The 9,440-nt window shown below is 50.4% G+C and overlaps 20 non-coding genes across 20 annotated transcripts; all 20 read right to left on the reverse strand.

Annotated features, from left to right (window-relative positions):
• Positions 1-126: 126 nt before the first annotated feature.
• On the reverse strand, positions 127-233 carry LOC136688828 (U6 spliceosomal RNA). Its single transcript, XR_010801514.1, has one exon. It is a non-coding gene; the product is annotated as a U6 spliceosomal RNA (small nuclear RNA).
• Positions 234-616: 383 nt separating this feature from the next.
• On the reverse strand, positions 617-780 carry LOC136687842 (U1 spliceosomal RNA). Its single transcript, XR_010800563.1, has one exon. It is a non-coding gene; the product is annotated as a U1 spliceosomal RNA (small nuclear RNA).
• Positions 781-1,043: 263 nt separating this feature from the next.
• On the reverse strand, positions 1,044-1,150 carry LOC136688829 (U6 spliceosomal RNA). Its single transcript, XR_010801515.1, has one exon. It is a non-coding gene; the product is annotated as a U6 spliceosomal RNA (small nuclear RNA).
• A 421-nt stretch (positions 1,151-1,571) lies between these two features.
• LOC136687994 (U1 spliceosomal RNA) lies at positions 1,572-1,735 on the reverse strand. Its single transcript, XR_010800709.1, has one exon. It is a non-coding gene; the product is annotated as a U1 spliceosomal RNA (small nuclear RNA).
• Positions 1,736-1,998: 263 nt separating this feature from the next.
• On the reverse strand, positions 1,999-2,105 carry LOC136688830 (U6 spliceosomal RNA). Its single transcript, XR_010801516.1, has one exon. It is a non-coding gene; the product is annotated as a U6 spliceosomal RNA (small nuclear RNA).
• Positions 2,106-2,515: 410 nt separating this feature from the next.
• On the reverse strand, positions 2,516-2,679 carry LOC136687955 (U1 spliceosomal RNA). Its single transcript, XR_010800671.1, has one exon. It is a non-coding gene; the product is annotated as a U1 spliceosomal RNA (small nuclear RNA).
• Positions 2,680-2,942: 263 nt separating this feature from the next.
• LOC136688831 (U6 spliceosomal RNA) lies at positions 2,943-3,049 on the reverse strand. The gene has a single exon (XR_010801517.1). It is a non-coding gene; the product is annotated as a U6 spliceosomal RNA (small nuclear RNA).
• Positions 3,050-3,459: 410 nt separating this feature from the next.
• LOC136687984 (U1 spliceosomal RNA) lies at positions 3,460-3,623 on the reverse strand. The gene has a single exon (XR_010800699.1). It is a non-coding gene; the product is annotated as a U1 spliceosomal RNA (small nuclear RNA).
• Positions 3,624-3,886: 263 nt separating this feature from the next.
• Positions 3,887-3,993, reverse strand: LOC136688832 (U6 spliceosomal RNA). The gene has a single exon (XR_010801518.1). It is a non-coding gene; the product is annotated as a U6 spliceosomal RNA (small nuclear RNA).
• Positions 3,994-4,376: 383 nt separating this feature from the next.
• Positions 4,377-4,540, reverse strand: LOC136687843 (U1 spliceosomal RNA). The gene has a single exon (XR_010800564.1). It is a non-coding gene; the product is annotated as a U1 spliceosomal RNA (small nuclear RNA).
• Positions 4,541-4,803: 263 nt separating this feature from the next.
• On the reverse strand, positions 4,804-4,910 carry LOC136688833 (U6 spliceosomal RNA). The gene has a single exon (XR_010801519.1). It is a non-coding gene; the product is annotated as a U6 spliceosomal RNA (small nuclear RNA).
• A 421-nt stretch (positions 4,911-5,331) lies between these two features.
• LOC136687995 (U1 spliceosomal RNA) lies at positions 5,332-5,495 on the reverse strand. The gene has a single exon (XR_010800710.1). It is a non-coding gene; the product is annotated as a U1 spliceosomal RNA (small nuclear RNA).
• A 263-nt stretch (positions 5,496-5,758) lies between these two features.
• Positions 5,759-5,865, reverse strand: LOC136688834 (U6 spliceosomal RNA). Its single transcript, XR_010801520.1, has one exon. It is a non-coding gene; the product is annotated as a U6 spliceosomal RNA (small nuclear RNA).
• Positions 5,866-6,286: 421 nt separating this feature from the next.
• LOC136687996 (U1 spliceosomal RNA) lies at positions 6,287-6,450 on the reverse strand. Its single transcript, XR_010800711.1, has one exon. It is a non-coding gene; the product is annotated as a U1 spliceosomal RNA (small nuclear RNA).
• Positions 6,451-6,713: 263 nt separating this feature from the next.
• On the reverse strand, positions 6,714-6,820 carry LOC136688835 (U6 spliceosomal RNA). Its single transcript, XR_010801521.1, has one exon. It is a non-coding gene; the product is annotated as a U6 spliceosomal RNA (small nuclear RNA).
• A 410-nt stretch (positions 6,821-7,230) lies between these two features.
• On the reverse strand, positions 7,231-7,394 carry LOC136687844 (U1 spliceosomal RNA). The gene has a single exon (XR_010800565.1). It is a non-coding gene; the product is annotated as a U1 spliceosomal RNA (small nuclear RNA).
• Positions 7,395-7,657: 263 nt separating this feature from the next.
• LOC136688836 (U6 spliceosomal RNA) lies at positions 7,658-7,764 on the reverse strand. Its single transcript, XR_010801522.1, has one exon. It is a non-coding gene; the product is annotated as a U6 spliceosomal RNA (small nuclear RNA).
• Positions 7,765-8,185: 421 nt separating this feature from the next.
• On the reverse strand, positions 8,186-8,349 carry LOC136687997 (U1 spliceosomal RNA). The gene has a single exon (XR_010800712.1). It is a non-coding gene; the product is annotated as a U1 spliceosomal RNA (small nuclear RNA).
• Positions 8,350-8,612: 263 nt separating this feature from the next.
• Positions 8,613-8,719, reverse strand: LOC136688837 (U6 spliceosomal RNA). Its single transcript, XR_010801523.1, has one exon. It is a non-coding gene; the product is annotated as a U6 spliceosomal RNA (small nuclear RNA).
• A 410-nt stretch (positions 8,720-9,129) lies between these two features.
• LOC136687845 (U1 spliceosomal RNA) lies at positions 9,130-9,293 on the reverse strand. Its single transcript, XR_010800566.1, has one exon. It is a non-coding gene; the product is annotated as a U1 spliceosomal RNA (small nuclear RNA).
• Positions 9,294-9,440: the final 147 nt, after the last annotated feature.

Genomic DNA, 9,440 nt, shown 5'->3' on the forward strand with positions numbered 1-9,440 from the left:
TGTGAATGTCTGTGGCCTCTTGTGGTCTGACGAGGCATAGGTTTAGCTCTCCTGGCAGCCACCTTTAACACTAGTGCTTGAGGATCTTCTGAAGCAGAGACATGCTGCGTTTCCGGTGTGATGGCGCAAAATATGGAACGCCTCACGGATTTGCGTGTCATCCTTTCGCAGGGGCCATGCTAATCTTCTCTGTATCGATCCAATTTTAGTATATGTGCTGCCGTAGCAAGCACAACGTGGACTTCTCACAGGGCCCACATGTACCTGCCGCATGTCCGCAAGCGTTCTGCAATGGGGTAGGTCTCCGAAATGCCTCTCCTTGCTGGTAAAAGTTGGCCCCCTCTGCCTAGTGGTGTGCCAGGCAACCGTAAAAAGACATAAATTAAAAAAAAAAACGTAAAATAAAACACACAACTAAAAAAACAGCTGACACACATGGAACTATGCTTGCAGAAAGTGTCTCCAAGTTAGTCTTGGGGTCTCACCGATCCTGGGAGCCTGATAAGTATGTGAGCTTTCTCCCTGTTCGCATTCCCTTCTTGTGAATCTTCTTTGAGCAACACCGCAGCTTGCGCTATAGTACTGATTCAGGTCTGTCTTTGGAACGAGATTTTGTCAGGGGAGAGCGCGAACGCAGTCCCCCACTACCAGAAATTATGCAGTCGAGATTCCCACATTTGGGGAATTCGCAAGGGTCAGCTCAGCCGGAGTGCAATGGCTGAGCCTCGCCTTGGGTGAACCACCTTTGTGATCATGGTGTCGCCCCTGCCAGGTAAGTATAAGTTCCTTGCAGCAATCTGGCAGGATCCTGTTGATCCCACAGGATGCAGGAAGAGGGTGCGGTGCAGAGAGGTGGTGGGGGAGGGCTTGAGGACTTCCTAGCCCCGCCCACCATGCTGATGGAAATGCGATTGTCTTGTGAATGTCTGTGGCCTCTTGTGGTCTGACGAGGCATAGGTTTAGCTCTCCTGGCAGCCACCTTTAACACTAGTGCTTGAGGATCTTCTGAAGCAGAGACATGCTGCGTTTCCGGTGTGATGGCGCAAAATATGGAACGCCTCACGGATTTGCGTGTCATCCTTTCGCAGGGGCCATGCTAATCTTCTCTGTATCGATCCAATTTTAGTATATGTGCTGCCGTAGCAAGCACAACGTGGACTTCTCACAGGGCCCACATGTACCTGCCGCATGTCCGCAAGCGTTCTGCAATGGGGTAGGTCTCCGAAATGCCTCTCCTTGCTGGTAAAAGTTGGCCCCCTCTGCCTAGTGGTGTGCCAGGCAACCGTAAAAAGACATAAATTAAAAAAAAACACACAAAAAAAATAAATAAAATAAAACACACAACTAAAAAAACCCAAAAACAAACAAACCTCAACCACAGCTGACACACATGGAGCTATGCTTGCAGAGAGTGTCTCCAAGTTAGTCTTGGGGACTCACCGATCCTGGGAGCCTGATAAGTATGTGAACTTTCTCCCTGTTCGCATTCCCTCCTGGTGAATCTTCTTTGAGCAAAACCGCAACTTGCGCTATAGTACTGATTCAGGTCTGTCTTTGGAACGAGATTTTGTCAGGGGAGAGCGCGAACGCAGTCCCCCACTACCAGAAATTATGCAGTCGAGATTCCTACATTTGGGGAATTCGCAAGGGTCAGCTCAGCCGGAGTACAATGGCTGAGCCTCGCCTTGGGTGAACCACCTTTGTGATCATGGTGTCGCCCCTGCCAGGTAAGTATAAGTTCCTTGCAGCAATCTGGCAGGATCCTGTTGATCCCACAGGATGCAGGAAGAGGGTGCGGTGCAGAGAGGTGGTGGGGGAGGGCTTGAGGACTTCCTAGCCCCGCCCACCATGCTGATGGAAATGCGATTGTCTTGTGAATGTCTGTGGCCTCTTGTGGTCTGACGAGGCATAGGTTTAGCTCTCCTGGCAGCCACCTTTAACACTAGTGCTTGAGGATCTTCTGAAGCAGAGACATGCTGCGTTTCCGGTGTGATGGCGCAAAATATGGAACGCCTCACGGATTTGCGTGTCATCCTTTCGCAGGGGCCATGCTAATCTTCTCTGTATCGATCCAATTTTAGTATATGTGCTGCCGTAGCAAGCACAACGTGGACTTCTCACAGGGCCCACATGTACCTGCCGCATGTCCGCAAGCGTTCTGCAATGGGGTAGGTCTCCGAAATGCCTCTCCTTGCTGGTAAAAGTTGGCCCCCTCTGCCTAGTGGTGTGCCAGGCAACCGTGAAAAGACATAAATTAAAAAAAAAAAACGTAAAATAAAACGCACAACTAAAGAAAACCCAAAAACAAACAAACCTCAACCACAGTTGACACACATGGAACTATGCTTGCAGAGAGTGTCTCCAAGTTAGTCTTGGGGACTCACCGATCCTGGGAGCCTGATAAGTATGTGAGCTTTCTCCCTGTTCGCATTCCCTCCTGGTGAATCTTCTTTGAGCAACACCGCAGCTTGCGCTATAGTACTGATTCAGGTCTGTCTTTGGAACGAGATTTTGTCAGGGGAGAGCGCGAACGCAGTCCCCCACTACCAGAAATTATGCAGTCGAGATTCCCACATTTGGGGAATTCGCAAGGGTCAGCTCAGCCGGAGTGCAATGGCTGAGCCTCGCCTTGGGTGAACCACCTTTGTGATCATGGTGTCGCCCCTACCAGGTAAGTATAAGTTCCTTGCAGCAATCTGGCAGGATCCTGTTGATCCCACAGGATGCAGGAAGAGGGTGCGGTGCAGAGAGGTGGTGGGGGAGGGCTTGAGGACTTCCTAGCCCCGCCCACCATGCTGATGGAAATGCGATTGTCTTGTGAATGTCTGTGGCCTCTTGTGGTCTGACGAGGCATAGGTTTAGCTCTCCTGGCAGCCACCTTTAACACTAGTGCTTGAGAATCTTCTGAAGCAGAGACATGCTGCGTTTCCGGTGTGATGGCGCAAAATATGGAACGCCTCACGGATTTGCGTGTCATCCTTTCGCAGGGGCCATGCTAATCTTCTCTGTATCGATCCAATTTTAGTATATGTGCTGCCGTAGCAAGCACAACGTGGACTTCTCACAGGGCCCACATGTACCTGCCGCATGTCCGTAAGCGTTCTGCAATGGGGTAGGTCTCCGAAATGCCTCTCCTTGCTGGTAAAAGTTGGCCCCCTCTGCCTAGTGGTGTGCCAGGCAACCGTAAAAAGACATAAATTAAAAAAAAAAAACGTAAAATAAAACGCACAACTAAAAAAAACCCAAAAACAAACAAACCTCAACCACAGCTGACACACATGGAACTATGCTTGCAGAGAGTGTCTCCAAGTTAGTCTTGGGGACTCACCGATCCTGGGAGCCTGATAAGTATGTGAGCTTTCTCCCTGTTCGCATTCCCTCCTGGTGAATCTTCTTTGAGCATCACCGCAGCTTGCGCTATAGTACTGATACAGGTCTGTCTTTGGAACGAGATTTTGTCAGGGGAGAGCGCGAACGCATTCCCCCACTACCAGAAATTATGCAGTCGAGATTCCCACATTCGGGGAATTCGCCAGGGTCAGCTCAGCCGGAGTGCAATGGCTGAGCCTCGCCTTGGGTGAACCACCTTTGTGATCATGGTGTCGCCCCTGCCAGGTAAGTATAAGTTCCTTGCAGCAATCTGGCAGGATCCTGTTGATCCCACAGGATGCAGGAAGAGGGTGCGGTGCAGAGAGGTGGTGGGGGAGGGCTTGAGGACTTCCTAGCCCCGCCCACCATGCTGATGGAAATGCGATTGTCTTGTGAATGTCTGTGGCCTCTTGTGGTCTGACGAGGCATAGGTTTAGCTCTCCTGGCAGCCACCTTTAACACTAGTGCTTGAGGATCTTCTGAAGCAGAGACATGCTGCGTTTCCGGTGTGATGGCGCAAAATATGGAACGCCTCACGGATTTGCGTGTCATCCTTTCGCAGGGGCCATGCTAATCTTCTCTGTATCGATCCAATTTTAGTATATGTGCTGCCGTAGCAAGCACAACGTGGACTTCTCACAGGGCCCACATGTACCTGCCGCATGTCCGCAAGCGTTCTGCAATGGGGTAGGTCTCCGAAATGCCTCTCCTTGCTGGTAAAAGTTGGCCCCCTCTGCCTAGTGGTGTGCCAGGCAACCGTAAAAAGACATAAATTAAAAAAAAAAACGTAAAATAAAACACACAACTAAAAAAACAGCTGACACACATGGAACTATGCTTGCAGAAAGTGTCTCCAAGTTAGTCTTGGGGTCTCACCGATCCTGGGAGCCTGATAAGTATGTGAGCTTTCTCCCTGTTCGCATTCCCTTCTTGTGAATCTTCTTTGAGCAACACCGCAGCTTGCGCTATAGTACTGATTCAGGTCTGTCTTTGGAACGAGATTTTGTCAGGGGAGAGCGCGAACGCAGTCCCCCACTACCAGAAATTATGCAGTCGAGATTCCCACATTTGGGGAATTCGCAAGGGTCAGCTCAGCCGGAGTGCAATGGCTGAGCCTCGCCTTGGGTGAACCACCTTTGTGATCATGGTGTCGCCCCTGCCAGGTAAGTATAAGTTCCTTGCAGCAATCTGGCAGGATCCTGTTGATCCCACAGGATGCAGGAAGAGGGTGCGGTGCAGAGAGGTGGTGGGGGAGGGCTTGAGGACTTCCTAGCCCCGCCCACCATGCTGATGGAAATGCGATTGTCTTGTGAATGTCTGTGGCCTCTTGTGGTCTGACGAGGCATAGGTTTAGCTCTCCTGGCAGCCACCTTTAACACTAGTGCTTGAGGATCTTCTGAAGCAGAGACATGCTGCGTTTCCGGTGTGATGGCGCAAAATATGGAACGCCTCACGGATTTGCGTGTCATCCTTTCGCAGGGGCCATGCTAATCTTCTCTGTATCGATCCAATTTTAGTATATGTGCTGCCGTAGCAAGCACAACGTGGACTTCTCACAGGGCCCACATGTACCTGCCGCATGTCCGCAAGCGTTCTGCAATGGGGTAGGTCTCCGAAATGCCTCTCCTTGCTGGTAAAAGTTGGCCCCCTCTGCCTAGTGGTGTGCCAGGCAACCGTAAAAAGACATAAATTAAAAAAAAACACACAAAAAAAATAAATAAAATAAAACACACAACTAAAAAAACCCAAAAACAAACAAACCTCAACCACAGCTGACACACATGGAGCTATGCTTGCAGAGAGTGTCTCCAAGTTAGTCTTGGGGACTCACCGATCCTGGGAGCCTGATAAGTATGTGAACTTTCTCCCTGTTCGCATTCCCTCCTGGTGAATCTTCTTTGAGCAAAACCGCAACTTGCGCTATAGTACTGATTCAGGTCTGTCTTTGGAACGAGATTTTGTCAGGGGAGAGCGCGAACGCAGTCCCCCACTACCAGAAATTATGCAGTCGAGATTCCTACATTTGGGGAATTCGCAAGGGTCAGCTCAGCCGGAGTACAATGGCTGAGCCTCGCCTTGGGTGAACCACCTTTGTGATCATGGTGTCGCCCCTGCCAGGTAAGTATAAGTTCCTTGCAGCAATCTGGCAGGATCCTGTTGATCCCACAGGATGCAGGAAGAGGGTGCGGTGCAGAGAGGTGGTGGGGGAGGGCTTGAGGACTTCCTAGCCCCGCCCACCATGCTGATGGAAATGCGATTGTCTTGTGAATGTCTGTGGCCTCTTGTGGTCTGACGAGGCATAGGTTTAGCTCTCCTGGCAGCCACCTTTAACACTAGTGCTTGAGGATCTTCTGAAGCAGAGACATGCTGCGTTTCCGGTGTGATGGCGCAAAATATGGAACGCCTCACGGATTTGCGTGTCATCCTTTCGCAGGGGCCATGCTAATCTTCTCTGTATCGATCCAATTTTAGTATATGTGCTGCCGTAGCAAGCACAACGTGGACTTCTCACAGGGCCCACATGTACCTGCCGCATGTCCGCAAGCGTTCTGCAATGGGGTAGGTCTCCGAAATGCCTCTCCTTGCTGGTAAAAGTTGGCCCCCTCTGCCTAGTGGTGTGCCAGGCAACCGTAAAAAGACATAAATTAAAAAAAAACACACAAAAAAAATAAATAAAATAAAACACACAACTAAAAAAACCCAAAAACAAACAAACCTCAACCACAGCTGACACACATGGAGCTATGCTTGCAGAGAGTGTCTCCAAGTTAGTCTTGGGGACTCACCGATCCTGGGAGCCTGATAAGTATGTGAACTTTCTCCCTGTTCGCATTCCCTCCTGGTGAATCTTCTTTGAGCAAAACCGCAACTTGCGCTATAGTACTGATTCAGGTCTGTCTTTGGAACGAGATTTTGTCAGGGGAGAGCGCGAACGCAGTCCCCCACTACCAGAAATTATGCAGTCGAGATTCCTACATTTGGGGAATTCGCAAGGGTCAGCTCAGCCGGAGTACAATGGCTGAGCCTCGCCTTGGGTGAACCACCTTTGTGATCATGGTGTCGCCCCTGCCAGGTAAGTATAAGTTCCTTGCAGCAATCTGGCAGGATCCTGTTGATCCCACAGGATGCAGGAAGAGGGTGCGGTGCAGAGAGGTGGTGGGGGAGGGCTTGAGGACTTCCTAGCCCCGCCCACCATGCTGATGGAAATGCGATTGTCTTGTGAATGTCTGTGGCCTCTTGTGGTCTGACGAGGCATAGGTTTAGCTCTCCTGGCAGCCACCTTTAACACTAGTGCTTGAGGATCTTCTGAAGCAGAGACATGCTGCGTTTCCGGTGTGATGGCGCAAAATATGGAACGCCTCACGGATTTGCGTGTCATCCTTTCGCAGGGGCCATGCTAATCTTCTCTGTATCGATCCAATTTTAGTATATGTGCTGCCGTAGCAAGCACAACGTGGACTTCTCACAGGGCCCACATGTACCTGCCGCATGTCCGCAAGCGTTCTGCAATGGGGTAGGTCTCCGAAATGCCTCTCCTTGCTGGTAAAAGTTGGCCCCCTCTGCCTAGTGGTGTGCCAGGCAACCGTGAAAAGACATAAATTAAAAAAAAAAAACGTAAAATAAAACGCACAACTAAAGAAAACCCAAAAACAAACAAACCTCAACCACAGTTGACACACATGGAACTATGCTTGCAGAGAGTGTCTCCAAGTTAGTCTTGGGGACTCACCGATCCTGGGAGCCTGATAAGTATGTGAGCTTTCTCCCTGTTCGCATTCCCTCCTGGTGAATCTTCTTTGAGCAACACCGCAGCTTGCGCTATAGTACTGATTCAGGTCTGTCTTTGGAACGAGATTTTGTCAGGGGAGAGCGCGAACGCAGTCCCCCACTACCAGAAATTATGCAGTCGAGATTCCCACATTTGGGGAATTCGCAAGGGTCAGCTCAGCCGGAGTGCAATGGCTGAGCCTCGCCTTGGGTGAACCACCTTTGTGATCATGGTGTCGCCCCTGCCAGGTAAGTATAAGTTCCTTGCAGCAATCTGGCAGGATCCTGTTGATCCCACAGGATGCAGGAAGAGGGTGCGGTGCAGAGAGGTGGTGGGGGAGGGCTTGAGGACTTCCTAGCCCCGCCCACCATGCTGATGGAAATGCGATTGTCTTGTGAATGTCTGTGGCCTCTTGTGGTCTGACGAGGCATAGGTTTAGCTCTCCTGGCAGCCACCTTTAACACTAGTGCTTGAGGATCTTCTGAAGCAGAGACATGCTGCGTTTCCGGTGTGATGGCGCAAAATATGGAACGCCTCACGGATTTGCGTGTCATCCTTTCGCAGGGGCCATGCTAATCTTCTCTGTATCGATCCAATTTTAGTATATGTGCTGCCGTAGCAAGCACAACGTGGACTTCTCACAGGGCCCACATGTACCTGCCGCATGTCCGCAAGCGTTCTGCAATGGGGTAGGTCTCCGAAATGCCTCTCCTTGCTGGTAAAAGTTGGCCCCCTCTGCCTAGTGGTGTGCCAGGCAACCGTAAAAAGACATAAATTAAAAAAAAACACACAAAAAAAATAAATAAAATAAAACACACAACTAAAAAAACCCAAAAACAAACAAACCTCAACCACAGCTGACACACATGGAGCTATGCTTGCAGAGAGTGTCTCCAAGTTAGTCTTGGGGACTCACCGATCCTGGGAGCCTGATAAGTATGTGAACTTTCTCCCTGTTCGCATTCCCTCCTGGTGAATCTTCTTTGAGCAAAACCGCAACTTGCGCTATAGTACTGATTCAGGTCTGTCTTTGGAACGAGATTTTGTCAGGGGAGAGCGCGAACGCAGTCCCCCACTACCAGAAATTATGCAGTCGAGATTCCTACATTTGGGGAATTCGCAAGGGTCAGCTCAGCCGGAGTACAATGGCTGAGCCTCGCCTTGGGTGAACCACCTTTGTGATCATGGTGTCGCCCCTGCCAGGTAAGTATAAGTTCCTTGCAGCAATCTGGCAGGATCCTGTTGATCCCACAGGATGCAGGAAGAGGGTGCGGTGCAGAGAGGTGGTGGGGGAGGGCTTGAGGACTTCCTAGCCCCGCCCACCATGCTGATGGAAATGCGATTGTCTTGTGAATGTCTGTGGCCTCTTGTGGTCTGACGAGGCATAGGTTTAGCTCTCCTGGCAGCCACCTTTAACACTAGTGCTTGAGGATCTTCTGAAGCAGAGACATGCTGCGTTTCCGGTGTGATGGCGCAAAATATGGAACGCCTCACGGATTTGCGTGTCATCCTTTCGCAGGGGCCATGCTAATCTTCTCTGTATCGATCCAATTTTAGTATATGTGCTGCCGTAGCAAGCACAACGTGGACTTCTCACAGGGCCCACATGTACCTGCCGCATGTCCGCAAGCGTTCTGCAATGGGGTAGGTCTCCGAAATGCCTCTCCTTGCTGGTAAAAGTTGGCCCCCTCTGCCTAGTGGTGTGCCAGGCAACCGTGAAAAGACATAAATTAAAAAAAAAAAACGTAAAATAAAACGCACAACTAAAGAAAACCCAAAAACAAACAAACCTCAACCACAGTTGACACACATGGAACTATGCTTGCAGAGAGTGTCTCCAAGTTAGTCTTGGGGACTCACCGATCCTGGGAGCCTGATAAGTATGTGAGCTTTCTCCCTGTTCGCATTCCCTCCTGGTGAATCTTCTTTGAGCAACACCGCAGCTTGCGCTATAGTACTGATTCAGGTCTGTCTTTGGAACGAGATTTTGTCAGGGGAGAGCGCGAACGCAGTCCCCCACTACCAGAAATTATGCAGTCGAGATTCCCACATTTGGGGAATTCGCAAGGGTCAGCTCAGCCGGAGTGCAATGGCTGAGCCTCGCCTTGGGTGAACCACCTTTGTGATCATGGTGTCGCCCCTGCCAGGTAAGTATAAGTTCCTTGCAGCAATCTGGCAGGATCCTGTTGATCCCACAGGATGCAGGAAGAGGGTGCGGTGCAGAGAGGTGGTGGGGGAGGGCTTGAGGACTTCCTAGCCCCGCCCACCATGCTGATGGAAATGCGATTGTCTTGTGAATGTC

Source organism: Hoplias malabaricus, chromosome 2 (assembly GCF_029633855.1).
Source record: "Hoplias malabaricus isolate fHopMal1 chromosome 2, fHopMal1.hap1, whole genome shotgun sequence".
Classification (NCBI taxonomy): Eukaryota; Metazoa; Chordata; class Actinopteri; order Characiformes; family Erythrinidae; genus Hoplias; species Hoplias malabaricus.